This window comes from Scophthalmus maximus, chromosome 5 (assembly GCF_022379125.1).
Source record: "Scophthalmus maximus strain ysfricsl-2021 chromosome 5, ASM2237912v1, whole genome shotgun sequence".
Lineage (NCBI taxonomy): Eukaryota > Metazoa > Chordata > Actinopteri > Pleuronectiformes > Scophthalmidae > Scophthalmus > Scophthalmus maximus.
In genome coordinates, this window is record NC_061519.1 from 3,576,175 (window position 1) to 3,597,573 (window position 21,399).

A 21,399-nucleotide genomic window follows, 5' to 3' on the forward strand; every position below is an offset into this window, starting at 1 on the left:
GACACCTAGTTTGTTTCTGTGCCAGCAGGGGAGCAGCGCCGGCATCGGTGAGTGGCGGGGATCCGTCCGTGTCTGTGACATTCAGAGTGACGTCTGTCGACCCTTTCAATGGAGCAGTACAAATCACAACAGCGTTATACAATAAAGCAGAAAGTGTAGTCGTCAAATGGCAATAAAAAAATGGCCGTGATGTAAATAATGGAACCTTTTCAACCGGAATGTTGTCCAACTATGAATCTTTTTCTGGACATGACTCAAACGGTGAAAAGCAAAATCAACAAGCCTGTGACCTGTGTAATCGATTTCACTCCAGTCCATCTCCTCATTTATCTCCCATCTGCTCGGATTCTGAGCAACGCTCGGCTCCAGAGACCGGACCGACCGGGGGATACTACAAACTGAGCCGTCGGCCTGCACGGGCAGATGGCGAGCTGCCACCCTGGTTAGCTCGGGTTCGCCGAGCATTTTCTTACGTCTCCTGACCGGCATTCCACTTTTGAGCAATAGCTCAAAGTTGTCAGTAGTTCTTCTGAATTATGATTATTATGTAGAATGGATCCTCTCGCGAGTAATGTGTCATCATCAACAACACACCACAGACATGTGATGGTCATTTAGTTTCATGCAGGAAAATGACTGTCTTTCTCCACAAACTATCAATATCAAGGTACATTACTTCCAACATGATTTTCTTTCTAACGATTTCAGTTAATAATAATCAATAGCTTCCTGACATGCTGCGCAATCACCGACGCAGACATGAGACTCAAAAATACACAGGTACATGTAAGATGCACAATACAAAATGCACACAGGGTTGACAAAAGTAGCCTCAGGCTCTTATTCTTGCAAGGTTCTTTCTGACTCACAGCCACGATGTAGAGAAGAGACACACTTCAACTGCCCATCTACATTTTGTGTGAAACTGACCAATGGACACCCGGGAAATCACTGCTGCCCTGCCGACCCACCAACCTGGAATCACTGCAGTTTTCAACAGTGCACTTGGTGCGTAAACTTGACCGTCTTGACTAAATGTGTGCAAAAAGTCAAATTGATTTGATTTACGTATCAACTTTTTGGGACAAAGTTAGTAAAGGATAATTCTGTGTAAAAGTTTCCCGCTGTGTGAATTGAATAGACAAATATATGTTTGGGATATTGACCGTATTATCATTATGTTATGTGCAGAGTTGTGAAACCACACACACACACACACACACACACACACACACACACACACACACACACACCTTCAGGTGCTGTTGGGAGGGTGGAATGATTTTTAATGAAATTCACAGCAATTAATGTTGTAAATATTTTATAATCTTACATATTTTGATCTTTATATTATCCTTGTATTTATTTTCCCAGCTGACATGCAGCCACCAGCTCCTCTGCATTATTTAATCCCGTTTTACCTCAGTGCCTCTAACATTTGGTGAAAGCGGAGTAAATGTTCATATTTTGTGCTTACACATATGAAATGATTAAAAGCCACTCCAGGTAGTTGTTACTCAAACTCCTGACACATCATAGATTGGCCTCAAATAGTCACAGTAAAAAGAAGGATTCAGCCCGAAGTCTTCTCAAAGTTACAGTTTCAAGTACTGTAAGAATATGAAATGTGAAGAAACGCCTATTGAAACACATGCACAAAAGTGCACCACCAAAAGATCATGGTCGCTCGGGAGCATGATTACACGGTTACTAAGGGACAAATGTGCTACAACTGTATATATTTTTAAAACATTATTCACAAACACATTTGCTCTTCAGCGTGAGACAAAGGTGCCTCATATCAAATCCAAGGTTTGACGTGTCTTGCTTCAGTTCAGGTTCAGGGGTGGCTATTTTAAATGTCAAAAATCGTAGGGAAAAAATAGAATATAAATCATAGAAATGGAACAGAATAAATCATTTGTATCTGAAGGCATAGAGGAAGGGTATTGCAGTGCCTTGTCTTCACAGCCCACATGTTCATCTATGAGTGAAGACCATGGGGGTTTATCGATTGAGGCTATCACAAAGAACTGTCGGGCCACAGAGGCACGACATTTACTGAAATCAGAGCTGTAAAGGAACTCAGCTCAAAGTTCACCTCATGTGCATAGCGTGGCAAAGTGAGACCTGATGCTGGACTGCCGTATTTCGGACATCTGGGCAGCCACAGAGCTCCCACCAAAAAAGAAATAAAGAAAGATTCAGACGCAGTCGCAGAATGAGGACAAAGAGGCGTAATATAACTACACAGAGACACATTTCAGTTCTCACAGCTGTCGCCGTAGTATCTTGTTTGTCTGAATGATGTTGACCCACTTTTTCCCCTCTGGTCTCTTCATCTCTGCATGTGTCCTATAAGACAAGTCTTTTACTTAGACATTACACAGTCTCCTCTGCTGTGATGGTCCGTCTGCGGTGCAACATCGGGGTGCAGGCGTTACCTGAACACATGTCCAACAACATCATTTCCCTTCCTCTGAAGACAAACACCTTAAAAAATACATAGTCCCGCTTCTCTTCCGTTGCACTGGCGCATTCCTGGAGTAAATTAGGACAAACGCAGCCGAGGACGAAGCCCCGCGATCGCAATGAGGTGACTCCTTCCTCAACCGCGTCGTCATTCAGAGGAGGAGCGGTGCCTCCGCATGAGACAATGTGCAGACGAATCCGGCCTGACAGCCGACCTTAAGAAGCCCATCGACCATTAAATAGCTACTCCGCTGGATTGTTTTAAACTGTGTTTGACACTTTGCCACCTGGATGACTCGTATGAATTTACACGGACGCCACGGAAAGTCATCCTTATTCTCATCGGTATTGAATCCTGAATCTTTCTTTAACTTTGGACGACGTGAAGCTCAAAGGAGGAGGGGAGGAAGAAAAACGTTAAGCGAAAAACAGGTACGGCGCCTCCAGGTGGCCCCTGGAATCGGACCGACTGAAGCCTAGCGGCAAGATAGTCTGTATTCCAGGACGCCACGGGGAGCCTCCACCAGCATCGCCCACGGCTTATCCCCCCCCATCAGGTAGGAAAATTATCCTCGCAGTGGTTTCGGGGTCATCTGAATAGGAGGACGAACTGTGGGGCGGCTGGGGGGCGATGGCAGCATCCGCCATGGGATGAGCCTGGAGGGCGAGGTGAAGGGGGTCCAGAGAAAGACAGAGTCAGGAGGGGGGGCCCGGATGAACCAGCGCACTACAGTCACTGAGGGGATTTACATACACTCTAACAATCAATGTTAACCTAATGAAGGAACCACTCTGACTGCAATATAACAATTACTAGATTTCTTTATCTGATTAGCTTCATTTCAGAAAGCATTCCATTATAATCCCAAATATATTTCTCCCAGTCTTTAAATATACAATAATTGAGTAGGTAAGTGAGTGAGAAAACTAACTTTTGGAATGCACCTAATCATTACACATTTCTGTCAATACAAGTAAGAAGAGAAGCATCGGTTGGAAAGTCCGGGAAACGTTTGTTTGAACGTCCTTTGTCCTCAATCAGTCAATCAATCAATCAATCAAACCAAGTCAGCGGATTAAATCACATCACTGTGCTTGCATAAATGTGGTGAAGGGCTCGATGCAGCTAGCTGGCACACCGGAGCGGTTCGATATCTGTTTCCCGCAGTTTTCTTTGGTAACAGATTATTAATATTCCTTTTATTTTTCTCCGTGGAATTGAATCATGGAATCAGTTTAGTTTTTTCCCCCCCTGAATATTAACTATAGGGTTAAGGTCTTAAGGATCCAGTGTAAACCAGATGAGTGCTATCTTTAAAAATTTGGTAAATCATTGCCCGAACACCTGGTGTCTTTGAGGTGTAGATACAAATGTATAAATATGGATGCAGACATTTATCGACCAAAAAATTGCATTGATATGATGATCGGATGACATTTATACAAGCAGAGACACACACAAACCTTTTCCCTACACCCTCAGTCCATGACGAAGGAGAAGAATTTGATTTCAGTAAATGCAGGTCCAAAATAAAGATGAGACATTGTGCTGTGCACAGTAATTAAAACCAGTTATGTATCGTCACCAAATATCTGTTGCCACTTTGATAGTGAATAAGTGCTAATGTATTGATTATGAATTTTGACGTCATACTTCAGCAATGCTGCCAATAGAAGTTAGAGCCTTGACAAGGACGTGAGCCACAGGGCGACGCAGACACACCCACCGGCTCTCCTCTGACAACGATGCGTCAGAGAAACAAGCGGCACTTTCTGACAAGACTCCATGACTGGGAGTGAACTTTGAGTTGCCGCAATTCGATGAGACCGAAATCGAGTAGAGCTGTCGAGTTCCAGGAGTCTACAGGCATGCCTGTCAATTCTCGCGTTGCGTTGCTCACGCCAGTTTGAATCATTCATACTAACTCACGAAAAACAACAACCCGAGAATATCCGCCCGTCCTCTGTCGGCCGCGGACGTCGGGTGACGTTGGGAGGATCTCAGCGCTGATTGGCTTTCGTGAGACACACAAATATTTCAAGTTCAAATATTTTCAAATCGAGCGAGTCGCCCGGCGTCTTTGGCGTGAACGCAGTTAGTACTTCAACTTAACACTGACATCAGTAACACACCCATAATGCCAATGTTAAGCAGCTATAATGTCATAAACAAGAGTACTGGACGAGCTGAAGTTTTGAGCCAATGGTGGCACTAGACGAAAAGTTTTCAGGCACAATTAATTTATTGAGCAGTTCATTCTGAGGGGGGTGTGAATGTGTGAACAGAATTTCACGGCAGGATACCCAACACCGTTTTAATACTCAAAACCACAACTGGCGCCCTACATGTGGAGCTAGCGGAAAGGTCAGATAAAGACAGCCTGCCCACCATTTAAATCTGTATCTCCCTTTGTGCCGATCCATCTGGTTTTTAAGATATTTCCGTCTGTACTTAGTGACTGACACGGCTACAAAGAAGTTCAAATGATCAAGCAAGTAGCCACTGAAAAATAGTGTGCGCAAATGTAAGTCCTCATGTTATTCCAGCGTGTCAAATTCTAATTTAACATTTCATATTTTGGGCTGCACAGTTCATTTTCAGCTCGTGGCTACTGGTTGTGAGCAGTTATCGGCCGACCCGCGTCCTTCACATCTTTCACCGGGTGGATTTGATGAGGAAAAGAGTGAGGATTCAGACTGGATACGCGGGCTCAACGCCGGTATGTGGATCGTCGCAAAGCTGAATCCCTGTTGCTGTAATAAAACGTTTTCATTTCATCATGTTTTCAGACTGCCTGATTTAAACGAAAAGTACTCTGCATTCCAAATTCCCCAAATTGAGCTGGTGCCACACTTGATAGCACGACAAAAGGTCAGAGCAATTCTGGAAAGATTCTAAAAATATCTTATTATCATCTACAGATGGGGAATGATCAGCAAGTGGTACAAAGTGATTTGCCAGCAAGCCACTTCAGCCCATGTGGAGTGGATGAATGTTTTTTTCCGCCCGTTCTCCCGCTGCCTAAATTTCTTGAATCGCCCACTCAGCTGAGACTTTGCATGAATGTCAAACCACACAGTCCAATAAATGTATTTCGTTCTGTGGCACAAGAAAAATGTGCAGACAAAACACTCCCCCCCCCCCCCCGGCTGACCTGTGGGACTGTAAGTGGAGGTTACAAGATTCATTTTTGCCCGTTTGATTTCTCCTGAGCTCTTTTAGTGGCGGACACACGTCGCGCAAAATGGAGGGTCAGGACAGGGTGGATATGAGGGCACACGTCTAAATGTTGCATGTTCCAAAGACCAGAGTGCTTTTTACACATTTTCTGTCTGACGCACTTCATCCTCCAACAAAATTATTCATGATAAACAGCCCTTATCCTTTAAAATTCAGCTAAAAAGTGTTTTTTACTCAGAGAAAATCCCCATGTGGTTTCATTACTCTAACAATATTCATGTTACTGCTGTCATGCGGTTTGAATTGCACACTGATTAAAGCTGATAACGCTGACGTCAATGATAATGAATCACATGAATATTCAAAACTGGGTTAGTAACAATTGGTAATTGCCTTGTGAGTAATAATTATGAACCCTTAATATCCATACACTTGACACACTGACTGGCAAAATGTCAGTCAAAAATCCATGAATCCATACAAACAAGATTCATAAAGAGCACGCAAGTCCCATTTCAAAAACACAAAAAACAATGCAACAACAAATAGACAAGGAAATAAATAGATAGATAAATCACCCGTGTCTGTGATTTCGATTCTGCTTTTTCAGCTATTTCCACGTCTTATCAAATGAACAAATATGCCTCTTTCCAGAGGATTAGCTCTGCGCTAATCCCTCAGGATAATTACTGTACCTGCGCAACAAATTCTATGGGCATGTCCTCACACACACCTCAGATCAGCTGTAATTCAGCTGCAGCCCAAAAATGGTCTGAGGCATGTGGTCCCAGCTGTGGCTCTGTACTATCTCGGCTTAGTCACTTGCATATCTGATGAAGACTCATTGGCCAACGCTTTCTTTTCTTTTACATTAACATATTGCCACGCATATCTTTTTTTATTGTGAGCGAGTTATGTCTAATTTACAGTTGTTAGAGTCTTAATTCAACATTTGGTATTTTGCAGTAAAAGTCACGTGAAGTGTCAGCTGACATTTATTAATTTTGCAGGTATTTGTTCATGAACCCAAAAATTGGAAAAAATATAAGACCTGAAGATGGTGCTAGATAAAAAATGAGGCTGCTCTCCAATTGTTTGAAGAGCAGTTTGCCTTTCTGCTTACCTTTTCCACTCAGATCAACTTTTAATACAGCTCCACAATGCATCACAAATATTAAATATACGGTCTACAGTTTGTTTGAATGAGTGTTCAGCCCCACACAGCCTGGGCTTAACACTGATGTGTGCCAGCGTGTTGCAATCTCACATTTAATTTGGACCTCCTCTGTGTTTTCGGGCCTTGTCAGAGATCCCATCCCTCTAAAACATTAACTACACCGATGCACATTGTGATTTTATTTTAATGAATCAGCCTGAGAAATGTGAGAAACTGGATTCTGAAGACACATCACTAGGTGAATATGCGTTTATAGCACATGCCTGTCATCAGTACATGCACCATAGCTTATGTGTCCACTGACAATACTCTAATGTGCAGCTGCGCACATCCCGTACAACTGATCAATAAGTGGTCATAGGAAACAGGGAGCCTTTGACAGACTTTGATCATGTTACGTTATTTGCGATCATGCCTCCTGTGTGATAGAGAATCTGATGTGTGTGAACACAGTTCATTTGGTTTTCATATGTCAAGGTGTATCAGGTTTAGGTTCTATGTATTAAATATGAATTGAGTCTTGATTAATGTTTCTTGCTCTTGCCTCCTGCGTCAATATCCAACTGGGTTGATTCGACTGATTAGCAACGCTTGATATTTATGTTTTTAATTGCTAAATTTGGACCCACAGCCTGATGTCACTTGTTTCCTAGCTCATCAGGGACTCGTGTTTTTTAATTCATTACCATGATATGGTATCGTAATATGGGCCCTGATGTTTATTTCATATCAGCCTCACATGAAGCATACACTTTATTCTGTTTCAGGAAATATTACGTTTATGTATTCTTTTGCTTATTTCACTTAAAGATGTACGTCTTCAGTAGGGACCAATGGGTTTTGGTCTGATAGCCAAAGAAAGGCTGGGGAAGACAGAGAGGGACCAACTAACGCATTGCTGGTTTTGGTCTTTTCATTGGAATTCTTGACATTTAAAAAACAACAACAACATTTAACATAGACGACAAGAAAGACGCTGGAACGAACGATGCAGTTGCGGACAGATGTTGTCTTTGGGAGTTTACTGGACCCATAACGCAGTACAGGAAAGAATATTTAATCCAAAAGGCAGACTTGCAGCCATGTGTTTAAAGGTTGGCGGGCACGAAGAATATCAGCAATCCAAAACTCGAAAATTCAGGCAGCAAAACATAGGAACAGCTCTGGAACATGGACAGGAAACATTTGTGGACATGGCAGCGACAGGAGTAAACAGAGCCAACTGGACAAACTGCCAAAGGAGAATGAAAAGCACACAGACTTAACACACAAAGGAGGTAGGAATGGTTGGGCACAGGTGAAACACATCAGGGCGGGGCAGACTATCAAACAGACAGGAAGTGAAACATGCAAAAGTCACACAAGGAATGTAACTTCAAAGTAAAACAGGAAATGACAGGAAAGCAATTGCAAACAAAAGGAAATTACCGAAAAAAAATCCCCAAATTGAATATTACATCCAGACAGTGTCCAATCTGTCCAACAGGTCATTCTACCGGGCAGATCCTAACAGCAGCGTGGTTTCGTTTACTTTGTGTCACAACAGTCTCGGCATGATAATGCTGCTCAAACAAGCTGACTCATTCTACAACCCTACGGTCAGACAAATAAGTCACAAAGTACTGATTCTGCTTAAAAGATGTTTATCAGCCGCCGCCAACGTATTACAATTGTTGCTTTCTACCATCTCCACAAGGCAAATACAGTTTGATTTAAGTTACATAAAGATTATAGTCAAATAAACAATGGTTATGGTATTTTTTAGGAAAAATATGCCTACAGTTAATAAAAAAGACCAACATTACTGCAGTCAGACAAAGTCCTCTCCCTTGATAGCCAACTTCCTCCATTTATGCCCAATGGCACTCAGTGTTGCCATTGGGCATGAATTGTGAGGTGCGGAACTGCCCAGTATGGACATGATTCAGTTGTTTGGATGCTCGGCGTGAGTTGGCAATGTTGTGAAAATCGAATCATGGACCTGAAAGCTTGTTGATGAATCAGGCGATGCTGCATATCAGGTGTTGTGATCAAACTCAAATGACGAACAATCTTGGGGAAATTCAGCTATTTTCCAATCTAATATCATTTGGTGATACCTTTCTGATCTGGTTAGAGTTCAAGGGAATATTGTACTTAGGACTAAAAAAGTGGTACTATTGGTAAAAGACAAACCGGGAACACAGACTTCCACGTCCAACCCTTCCATCTGCCCTAACCTCTTTCAGAAAATGACGCTGTCAAGCTCTTTTTAATTTACACTGCCACAAGAAGCCCTTGTCACGTAGATTTAAATATACTGTAGGTTGTTTGACAGGAGAATCACAGCTCAAGGCCACTTTGAACAGGTTTTCCTGGAGCGTTCAATCATATCACATGGTATTTATAAGCAATAGGCGTTCGGTCGGCTGTCAGAAGACGGATGTGTTTACGTGCGAGCTCAGTAGCTGTTATGATTTCGCGCATGAGTTGAGATTGTTCCATCACATTTACAAGGCAAAGAATGAACTTTAATACTTAGTGCTGCAGGTCGTTTCATACAAACCACAAATGGTCTTGTTCCTGTGGTGAGGACATGTTTGATTTTGTAATTACTGTTAGTGCTGTCGGTAGAGTCCCATCTGTGTTTTGCCAAGATTACGATCCAGAAAAAGGATGGGAGGAAGAGGAAAAACCTGACAGGTGCTGACGGAGAACCACATTATTTGCATCACTGGCTTTTCTTGATCCACAGCCAATATTCGATTCAAATGTCTGACACTGTTCAGCGATGTCCTCCACTTACTGTGATAAAATGCACAAATATCATCTGTTTCATTGAGTCACTGATTGCATCACTGTCAATATATTAATTGTCACAGTTATTACTATATGTCCTTCGGGCTATGTTTAAATGATAAAAAAAGATAAATATCTTTTACGAGGGGTAAAGTGAGATCATCAGCGCTGCAGGCCAAGAATATGTCGAGAGACCGGTTATTTTTTTACTTTGCTTACTTTCGTCACATCGCCGCGTTGGATAATTACAAAAATATTAAGTCTTCACAGATGATGCACTCAGGGGTCAGTGGGAGCAATACAAATCACACATTCAAATTAGTATAGGTAGCAATGTGAGATTGTCAGGGATGGATACAGAAGATCACTAGCAACTGGAGATAAGGGGGGGGGATCAGAAATGGTGGTATCATCCTTTAAGCTGATTACCAGCCCCTATGAGATGGCTTGGCCTAATCTGACAAAGAGCCTGTGTGTTTTGTGAGTGTGTGTGTTCTCTTGCATGATGAAAAAGTTATAAGTGTGATTCATTCAAACTCACTGGTGAGTTTGCTTATTCATCCATTTCTTTTCTTCTTGGGACTGAGGTCATTTGATTAACCGGAGGTGCGGGGACTGTCCAATTCGTTTTCCTTCGTCTCGACAGCTCAGCTTTGATGGCGGCATCTGTGGCACCAGCCTCACAGACGTTGCTTAGCCGTTTGATCAATGGAATTGAAAAGCACACGGTTCGAAAGGCACACGGGCGCCACTTTGTGCTTCCATTTATGAGGAATGAGGGGACGTCTGTCCCGCTGTGAGACTCAGTGGGTGCAGTCCTGCGCAACAGTGAATCAAAGGTTCAGGAACACGACCGGCTGCGAATTCACCTGCTCCCTCACTGGATACAAGTTTGATTGCAAAAAGTGAACTTTCAACACGGGGGCTATTGTAAACGAGTTGACATCTTGCCGGTATACCACCTATGCCATATCATATCAGGACTAAAGTACCTAAACCTCATTTTCTCTTGGAAATTATTATATTCATTTGTCTCGGCCTTGACTTTTAAATCCTGGCGCAAACAAATTTGCCTTCAACATATTTAAGATTCAAGATCCAGTATTGGTTTATATGGTACATTCTGGTGTGATTTTGTTATAATTACACTCTAGAGCACCAACAAAATCCTGCCTGCAGTACAAGTATAGATACAAGGAAGGTAATACAAGTTAGAGGATAATGTGGCACTATTTAAAAAAGGTGTAGAAATAAGAGCGTATTTTTTCAATAGAAAGCACAAATGCAGGTAGAAACAACTCAATGTCACCGTACCATGAGTTCCTCCTCTGTCCGAACGAACACGCTAATTAGGGGGGCGACCGATTATCGGCGCAGATGTTCACCATTCTCATGGTTATCGGCATCGGCCATTTTTTAAGCCGAAGGGATCATTTCTTTATAAAACGCACAACTTTGGCTCTGATGCAGGCGCAGTCACCACTCTCTGAACTTTTGCGAGGTCTCGTGTTCAGCTTCAATTAAAATGCTGCCGATAGCTCCCTGCACTTTTTGTGTTAAGGTCATGTTGAAAGGTTCTGTGAATTAAACATAGGCTTAAAGGTATTTGAGAGTTCGTATAATTCTTTTGACACTGCAGACAAATATCGGCTATTGGCCTCATAGATTAGTAAATATCGATATCGGTATCGGCCCTGAATAAGTATTATCGGTCGACCCCTAATGCTAATGCTAATGCTAATACAGGCCGGGTAATAAACATTCAACGGAGATGGAAGCCCCCATTTCAAATTGGGGCCTGGTTCTCTTCACATTTAAACTCAATAAAGATCGTTGGCGACGCCTGCCAGCTGAAGGTACTTCCTAACCATCCACTCATGGGCACCCGCTATCTTCACGACCTAGTTTTTCTAATAACAAGATTTTGTTTGTGCATTTACATCCACAAATATTTCATAATCCGCCAAAGTTGCACTGTAATTTGCGCGCTGCAATATTAAGTGTTACCAGTGGTCCTGATTACTCTCATTAAGATTACGACTTAATTCATTTTAAATAAGCCAATTTTTTTTAACACGGGCTGAATCAGGATGGAAAGTGTAATCACAGGCTGGAGGTTAATACGGTGGCAGCATCTCGCCGAGATCAGGAGGTTCCTCCGAGATGAACGGCGGTGCAGAAGGAAGCTCATCAGGGGGAGCGAAGGGGCCGCAGGCAAAGATAACAACAGTGAGTATACCGTGTGCTGGAGTCCTCCCAATATGAATGCTCATTTACTCGTTTGCAAGGTTTCTGGGGCTGTGCGTTCAGGCTGCAAGACAGACGGCACGTTCTCCCTTCAAAAAACAACCGGTCCATCTTAATTACTCAAGGGGATGCGCTCGGTGTGTCAAAGCAAAGTGGATAGGGTCTTCGGGTCTGACGAAAACTTCACCGTGGGTCTTCATTCCCAAAAGATTCAATGGCAGAGACAACGTTTCCCTTCACCTAAACAACCCAAGAGCTGATGTCAAGTGGAAAACAAACTGCACCTACCCCCCAACTCGACCGAAGTGCTATTTATATTACTGTATCATCCATACACTATACCATATTAGTCTTCTACTATTATTCTGTTAAATATCAGGCTTGTATTTGTGGTTTACAATTAAGATCCATTCATGTTTCTTTGTCAATCAGATCAAATTACTGAATTGCAAAATGTTATTTTGATACTAACGGGGATTTAAACCGAACGTCAGTCAGAAAAATGTAATCAAAATGGAAAGGAGATAAGTTTGAAAAGATAAGATTAGTTTATACTATGCTTCAGCATTTTGGGAAAATACACACATTACCCTCCTTGCCAAGATTTAGATAAAAAAATCTGAAGTTTAATTTAAAGCTCACTGATTGAAATAAAAAAAACAAAGTGTTTTAAAAAGCTACGAGCTGGATTGTTTTACAGCCCGAGAGATACGTTTTTGTTGCGTGCCAAACCGACATAATCAAAGCTAATTAACTTGCTGAGATATTGTGTCATTGTTAATCATGTCAGTCCCATTTGAAATGGTGGCTTTTCAAGATTTCAAAAATTGCACTCCTTCTTTAAAGACCTTCACACGGTTTGTGCTCTCTCATGGAGCCTCTGTTCGTTTCAAACACCGAGACTTTTGGAACACAATGACAAATAAAGAAACGGCAAACAAGGACACACAGCGCCGCAGGCGGCAACAACACGGCGCCGGGTCAACAGTGTCGCAATCAGAAGCGTGAGTGAGCGAGCCCTCGTCGTATGTGTCATCCGTGGACAGTTCAATGCCTCCTAATAAACCAGAGGACACAGTGATTGAAGAGCAATCACATAGAAATTGCGAAAAAAAAGCAGGCGTTGCTAAACGAATGGGCCCCGGTCGCCAAATCTATAGCCACAGCCTAAATGACACTGGTGTTCTTCTTTAAGTGCACTGCTGCAGCATCCTGCCACGAGGCCGAACAAGGGCTCTGGTCAGCGTGGAGGGAAAGATAAATGACTCCGAATAAACAATAACAAGATCATTTTTTTCTGGGGGAAAAGCCAGCTGCCCCCATATGGGACAAAAACACGATGCCCGAGCTAAATCAGCAGACCAAGCTTTCCACAGCAAACCGAAGCACAACAGCCAAGTCAACCGCCTGCCAACACAAAGGGAAGATCTTTACCCTGGACTTCTGTGCGAACTTTGGGATTGATCCGACGAGGAGCGCTCGCAGAGAAATCTCTGGATGCCCTAGATCAGGGGTGGGGAACCTTTTTCCTATCAAGGGCCATTTCGATTTATGATCATCCCCCGGCGGCCATACTAACTGTTGAACACATAACCTTTTTAACTTAATTGAAATAACAACAAGATTATGACTCTTAATTTCATTTTCATGGCCAATTTGAATTGTATCCATCTCATTGTTCCTTATTGGTTTAATGCTCTCAATTTTTTATAATCTGTTCCTGTTGATTTTATATTCACTGATGTTAAGTAGTTTTAGCAGCATTTTATATTATGAAAGGTGATACATTAAAAAAAATATGAACTTAATATTATTATTATCTCACTCACCACGAAGCTAGCATGCATCACGTTGTCCTGGTCAGGTCGCGGCCACTTTATCCAAAAGCGCATTTTTTCAGTATAATAATAAACTTTATTTGTATATAGCACTTCACAGGGGAAAAAATACGCCCTTTTAAGAACACAGAACTTGCCTGAGAATCATAGCGTTTTCAGATTGTCTTCAGTATTTTAACTAAAACGGCCACAAGTGTTATCAAAGCAAAAAGAGCAGGGTGTTCATTACCACACGAGCAAAAATAATGTACATGTTCCTTTTTAATGCTTTGTCAGAAATTAGCTGCTTCCCCCTTTTTTTTTTTTTACCTCTCGCTCGTTACATCGCCATAACCAAATGGAAATGGAATCAACTTAGAGAATAGGTTTCCATTTCCGCCTTCAAGGCAATGAAAAACGAGAAAATTAGACACAGCCTGCAGACGTCTGATATGTCCACGCAGAAGCCGGCCAGATGTACGTCCAATGCTGATTACAGAATGGCCGAGGACAGTAATTATTCATAACCATTACGGAAGCCAACTAGCGCGTGTGCGGGCGCTCTGATGAAGTCCTACACCCGCTCGGATGTGTTTCAAAGGCTCGTCTTCAGAAGTTTTGGCACAGCAGCACCCAACTGGACTGTGCACAGACACATTGTTCAGTCAATTAAAAGTGACTCAGCTCGAAGTAGTTTGTAGCATTATAACTCTCAGTATTACTCGGAACGAGTAATCAATGTGGATGTGTGCAGCCTACGGGATGTATGTGGAGGTACGGCCTCTCGGAACAGTTCAACATTTTGGGAAGTGAACTGAATGCCTTTTTTTTTTTTTTAAGATTGAAGTGAGAAAATCAATATCACTCAGACAACTTTCTCGCCCCCAAGTGGTTCCGGGTGGTATTATTGTTTTGTCACTGTCGTAAAGAGGCGGCGGAAGCACAGCGGAAGCACGACGTCGATACGGACGCAGGTACTTTTCCTCGGAGCTCCTGACGAAGTCGCAACACCACTTTGGAGATAACAGGAAGTATGTTCACTGACTCTCCTCCTGCGCCCTGACTAGCCACAGCGTTTGCCAGGGTTGGTCAGCCTGCAAATGTTTTTCTTTTTTTGGTCTTTGCATTGGTTTTCTTCTATGGCTACATCCAAAGTAAAAAAAAACTATTGCCGCTCCTGCCAACGTGATTTTGAAGTGGGGTTGTATGAGTCACTTAGGCATAGTTAATATGTTACCTTATGGAGATGGTGATCAGCGATGTCATTTCACGGAGTTTGGAGGAGAAGTGGAAGTAGTGAAAGTCTGAGTCCCACTGGGGTCCGGTCTGGTCCCTCGTCTGCAGCAGTCGACGATACTTCCACTTCTCCTCCAAACTCCGTGAAATGACATCGCTGATCGCTGATCAAAGTGTCTTTATTGGTCTCTTTTTTTTTTATTAGTGCACGCTAATAAAAAAAGAGGATATTCTGCATAAAAAAGTTGCAGAGAATCTTTTGGAGCTCAACAGTGAGCTGGGAGCTGCACGGAGTGGAATACGTTGCAGCTCCGGTGGTTCTGAAAGCGGAAAATAAAAATCTGTGGGTGTAGAGTTACATCGTATCTCAAAGAAATGGCTCAGATTCTATAACTTTGAAACGTCGAAACTTTTTCTTGCACTAAAATGCATCACATCGCAGTCATCAATGGGCCGACGACGCACGCAGAAATCGATTTTTACATTTCCATAGCATGTAAAGTCATCGTTTCAGCATCCACCAGTCCTGTTTATATTAAAATATAAGCAGCTCATTATCATAACATTTCTCCCGCTCATTATTCCTTGGAATGACCTCCACTGCAAAGTTAGGCTACGCACTCAGCAACTAACTGCGGGTCCCAGCCGAGGAGACGGAGCAGAGCTGCTGTTTTCCATATTATGTTTAATTAATGAACGGTTATTAACGATGGTGGCAGTGGAGCATTAGGGGAAGTAATGATTCCACTGTCAGTAATTAAAGCAGTGAAATGCCTGTTTATTGTGATTAGTCTGTGTAAGCCGCCTTTGTTATGCTTTTTAAGCTGGTCTCTGACATTGCTGACTTGCTGATAAAACATGTTCTCTCTACCGTATGTGTGTGTTGTGCGCCTGCACACACAGTACACGCTGTAGGCTATATCTATATATATATATATAACTATATATACATACATACGTACAGTAGGTACATGTAGGTTGAAAGCAGTAGACACTTGCTGCCAAAGCTCTGGGCCTAAACACACACACACACACACACACACACACTCACACACACACACACACACACACACACACAGTTCCTGGAAAAAAAATAAATGGCAACAACAAATCACAACCACATCCAGATCATCCTCTGTGCAGCTCCACAACGCTAACACGCAGCCTCGGGCTGCTTCCGCAGCACAGTTACAGAGCTTTTTCTTTTCTTTTCTAAAGCGCCGCTCTCCCCGTCAAGACCTGGCGCACCGTCTTAGTCTCCCGTACATTTCAAAACTCCCATTGTGATGATCAGAGAACAATGGGACGTCAAGACAAAACAAACCTATTGACTCTCGCTGTGCGGAGCGGCGAGACAAAAGGATCTTTTGTCCCCATGAGCACAGAGGCGCGAGGCGAAAACATGCGATCTGAGATTTGATTGTGCAGGACAGGGCATTGTGATCCCGTCGGTCGAGATGTACGAGGGGTCACGGGCAAGTGATACACCGGCTAATTGGTCGAAACAGATAATGGGGCCGATATCTGGCGTTATTGAGATAATCGGCGTCACGAGATTGACGGACGATAAGTGTCTGCAGACACATCTGCAGATCAATCTGTCGATTCGGTTTTAAGGAGAATGTGTGAATCCATTTTAACATCCATCAATCTCATGCGGACCTCGTCCCGACATCCCTTATTCACCCTGAACACTTCACGCCTTCCCACCGCCGGCCATTGTTCATATTCACGGGCTCAACTTATTCCCACCCCCCACACAAACGCAGGTAAACAAAGCTGGCGCGGGGCTGTTGACGCGCTGCCACCCCACATCCCCCCACGGTGGTATTTGAAATCTGAAAACAACAAGGGGGCGCGATGTGTACGACGACGCGTGCTTGAAAAGATTACACTCATTTTCTTTTCACGCCAGCTTCACAAAGGCTTGTTTTAACCGTGGCGTACCAAATAACCTTTTTACTGCCGTTTTCGCAGCAACTTAGCGAAAGTTGGCCAGCCTGTCGCACACACACACACACACTTCAGTCACGCCCCCTTGCTGTCTGTCTGTCTCCTTTTTAAGAGGCCGTGCCCACATAATGCCAAGGCCTGCCGGTTTCGCCGGGAGCACCTGGTGAGTTAAAGGCCGGGGCCAGGTGGCACACAGCTTTCACTGCCAATTAGAGCGGTGACCATGCGTAAGCCGCCCGAGATAACTTCTAATTAACAAAGGAGCCTCCGAGGCATGACAATTAGCCTTTCCTTCGAATTAAACCCAACAGAAAGGATGTAGTCAGGCCCACTGACAAAATTATTCCCCCCCCCCCTCCTCAGCTGCTACACAATACCCTGCAAAAAAGGAAAACTGCAAAAAAAAACTAAACTGCAAGCGGTAGCGGTAATCCTGCGCAAAGCCGTGTAGGAGCAGAGCACGTTGAGCATACACATTGTGTAAGGTGAGTCTATTTAAGTTAAGAACGAAAGCGCTTTTTCCCGACAAGGTCACCGGCACCGCGGGCCTGTCAACACGACTGCGAGGACAATGAAAGGTGCAGAAGGTGATTTACATCGGCGGCGACACCGAGGGAGTGACGCACGCGCTCGGCGTCGCCGATTGTGCCCGATGGCCATTAGGGCGGCGGGAGGGGGGCGCAATTCGCAGATGCTGTTTGGACAACAGAATGAGAAAAAGTCAAGGACATCGCCCGTGTCAATCAAAATGGATTGACACGGGCGAATCCATGTCCCCCTCTTTTTTTTTTTTTACAAAGGGGACAAACTCCTGGGCACGTTGTGACGAGGAGGTCCGATACTCTTCTGCAGAGTACAGTGTGGTTTCACATAATGCATCCATCCCTCTTGAAATGCTACGTACGCCTTCCCTTTTCCCCTGCTCCTCCAAAGGCGCCATATGCACATCGTCGGACGCGCAGTTGCGGATAAAAGTCGCGCGGCGCACACGACAGGGCCTAATTGCGGGAGGGATGTGTCGTCCCGCCGGTTGCACCGGGCGGAAGGGTTTCGACGCCACTCACGGGACGGCTTTGTGTTAGACTTGTCATTTGGCCATCGCCCCGCGATCGCCTATCAAGTCGGGACGACACAGGCGGCAACGTGGAGTGCAACGTTTTGAATGCCATGTGTTCGCCGCCCGTTCCCCCCTCGTGTAAAGAAGTCCGCCCAAGCTTGGGAAATAGAAAGAAAAAAAAAAAAAGGAAGAAAGAAAGCGAATGGTGCTGAGGTGTTTCTTGGAAAACAGCCAGGGCTGTTAAGTGGAAACAGAGGGCAAATCACAAAGCCAGGGCCCAGTCCAAGGGGAATACTGTGAAGGAAGGAGGCAGTGTGTGTATGTGTGTGTGTGTGTGTGTGTGCGTGTGTGTGTGTGTGAATGACCCAGAGAGGCCTGAAGAAAAAGACACGGACTATTAGTGAAATGTACATGGACACGCCGCAGACACATGCCTGCTCTGGAAACGGTCCTGCCGCAGCCTTCCGGACGCAGACCCTCGTTTGGAGCCCTGCACTTTGAAGGGGTCCGACTGAGTCCGTGGTGAGCCAAGGGGATTCCTGCCGTCTGGAGTCTGAACGCCAGAGCTGGAGAACTGATTACAAGCAAAGCCTGCGCTGACTTTCACCACTCAGCCGTTCAACCCCACCGAGAGGACAATGCCTCGCAGTGAGAGGGGGGGGGGGATCTGGAAAGAGAAACTCGCACAAACTTTTGATCGAGAGACATTTTGGCCGCCCCTCGCCATACGTGCCTGTTTCGCCGCGCCGCGTTGCTTTGAAGTGGAAACAATAGCGCGACTGCGGCTGCCGTTGCATCAGACTCCCCCCCGCCCCCTCGCAGCGTGCCTTCATCTGGATGGCAGCTGGTGAGGGTTTGCCAGCGATCTTTAAAAATTCTAAGTACAAAAAAGTATATACAGATGTGAAAGGGACTGGAAGTGCAGATTGTCAGCATGATATTTTCTCTCAGAATAGCTCCTCCGTGCTTTGCGATGACTACAATTTCCAGATGTGGACCGGGGGTCCTTTATTAATGGAAGCCACCTAAGCACCCCATCTCTGTCCCTGCCACCCCTCCTCTCTAAATACTGCAGGGAGATCCCTCAAGGTCGCGCCGTCCAATCAGATTGTAGACTTGATGAGGAAATGTATTCCTGCTCGCTGCTTTATAATGGCGAGGGGGGGGGGGGGTTCCAGTGCCAAACTATGACACCTTCATTAGACAGGTGTCATAGAGACGTCTCGTGCAAAATAGGGGGGATCGTCACGAGCCATGAACTCTGGTGTTCACCCATCGACAGCAACAGATCTGGGAAGAAAAAGGTTTCTGTCTGAGGAAATTGTTCATTTTTTTTACTTCACGGGACACTTACTGTGACGTGTACAGAGACTCACGCCTGCTCCATAGTCAACAGTTGCTCGGCCCGCAGCTGAACATACACAGAGGTGGTCTTTTTGAAGTTCCCCCTCCGCCGGCAGCCCCCCCACCACAGAACCTCGAGACTCCAAGGAATCCAAAACCAGCCCTCACAAGGACGAAGTTACTGTCTCTGTCTGTCAACGTGCCATCACAGTACAGTATTAAAAAAAAAACACGAGGGACGAGGCACAAACATGCGCGCACGCAAAACCTGAAAAAAAGCAGTATGAATTATGAAATGAATCAACGGGCACTCGAGAACTCATCTCATGAATCTGCAGGTGTGATCGGAACACGAGGGGGGGGGGGGGGCACAAGTGTGTGTGTCTTTTGGAAGTTACAGGGCAACGCCTGGTCAGCAGCAGCAGCAGCAGCAGCAGCGGGATTAAAGGCTATACTTAGAGACGCAGGGTGCCGCGTGTGCGCATCGGTGTACTCACTTGTGCGGGCCGCGGGCTGGAGGAGTCCCGTTGTGTCCGCGCGGTGCGTCGGCGGCGGCGGCGGCGGCTCCACAGCGGAGAACGGGGAAAAGGCGAAGAGAATCAGCCCCGGCGCCACTGCGCGAAGGGTCCGATTAAAAGGTGGGGCACAAGCCCCCCCCCCCCCCCAAAAAAAACCCTGACAACCTCACATCGCCTCACACGCACACGGACGGGCAGGTTCACGCTCCGCTCCTGCGTTTCTTCTCCGCGGAGGAGCAGGAGGAGGAGGAGGAGGAGGATGGGAACGCTCTCCTCGCGTGGTAGCCTTCACCGTTACTCACTCCCAGGCATTGAGGGGCGCACGCACATGCACGCACATGCACGCGCGCACACGCACGCGCGCACACGCTTCTTTTCTTTTTGCAAGCACGACCAGGTGCCGCCGGAGGAACATGATCAATAAGTTACCGTACAGTAACAAAGAATGTATCTCACACCATTTGGTCGGCGATTCCTTAATTGCAGCTCTCATACATGTACATTTTAAAACAAAGTTACTTTTATTACAAGCTTTGATGGCAGTGGCGCCGTCAAGGGGGGGCCATGGGGGCTGGCTGCCCCCATGGCCCCTGGAGAGTTGCATGTAGCATTATGCATTATATGATACATGTTGGTAAAATGCTTCTACCTGATATTTTACATTGGGTTCTGTTCATTTAAATCGATTAAGTATATCTATTTTTTTTATAATAGTTACATAGTTAGGTCATAGTACAATAGTACAAAAAACACATGCAGTCTGCCCAGCAGCTTATATTTGACATGTACAAGAGCAGCAGAGTTAAAGTAAATTCAGCTTTTTATCTGATATTTAACACTAGGTAAAATATATTTTACATTAGATATCATTCATTTAAATCAATAAAATATATATTTTTTAAATAGTTAAATAGTGTAGTTAGGTTTAAGCATCACAGGTTTGAAGGAGCAGGACCCAAATGAAGGTAAGAAGGAATAAAGAGTAACTAAGGTAACCAAAAACAGACTTAAATAAACAGAATGCAACTCTACAAACCTCAAATCCAAAACTCCAAAATATACTACAATGACATATTGAATTCCTGTAATTCAGTCATGGCTTTTGGTTTTGGTGTGCGACCCTGAGATTTACAGTCGTCCCATCTGCCCCCCCTCCCCCGTGAAACATTTCTGTGGGCGCCTCTGTTCGATGGATGAGTTTGTATGATATTCCACATCATGTTTTTCCGTCAACTTTGAATGAGTTAAATATAGTTACATGAGGGGGACCCGACCTCCGTGTGAGTCGCCATGTTTGCTACGTCTTGTTGTGCCGCGTTCCGGTTCCACTGCGACTCGGGAAGCCGGAAAAAACAGTGAATCATTACCCGACTTCCGGGGTCCGAGTTCCCGAGCGGTTCCCAGGATCAATGGAAAGCAGCGTTAAATAGGGTTGCAGAAAACGTTCCAGAATAAGTCGCGTTCGCGTTTAATTTCTAGCGCTGCGGGAAACCGGAAATGGAATTAGCGGTGCGCCACCATAAAGTGTCCCCTGTCGGATGCTCAGTTGGTTGCGGTTTGCAACTTTACCACCAGATGGCGCCAGAAAAGTACAAAAATTACACACTGGGGAGCGCTTT

General features: G+C 44.6%; 1 protein-coding gene across 1 annotated transcript in view; it reads right to left on the minus strand.

Annotated features, from left to right (window-relative positions):
- LOC118311404 (CMP-N-acetylneuraminate-beta-galactosamide-alpha-2,3-sialyltransferase 1) overlaps positions 1-20,075 on the minus strand; it is a 51,987-nt gene extending 31,912 nt beyond the window's left edge. The window contains exon 1 of the mRNA XM_035635248.2: positions 19,760-20,075. The gene's annotated coding sequence lies outside the window, so the exon portion shown is untranslated. The remainder of the gene's footprint in view (positions 1-19,759) is intronic.
- Positions 20,076-21,399: the final 1,324 nt, after the last annotated feature.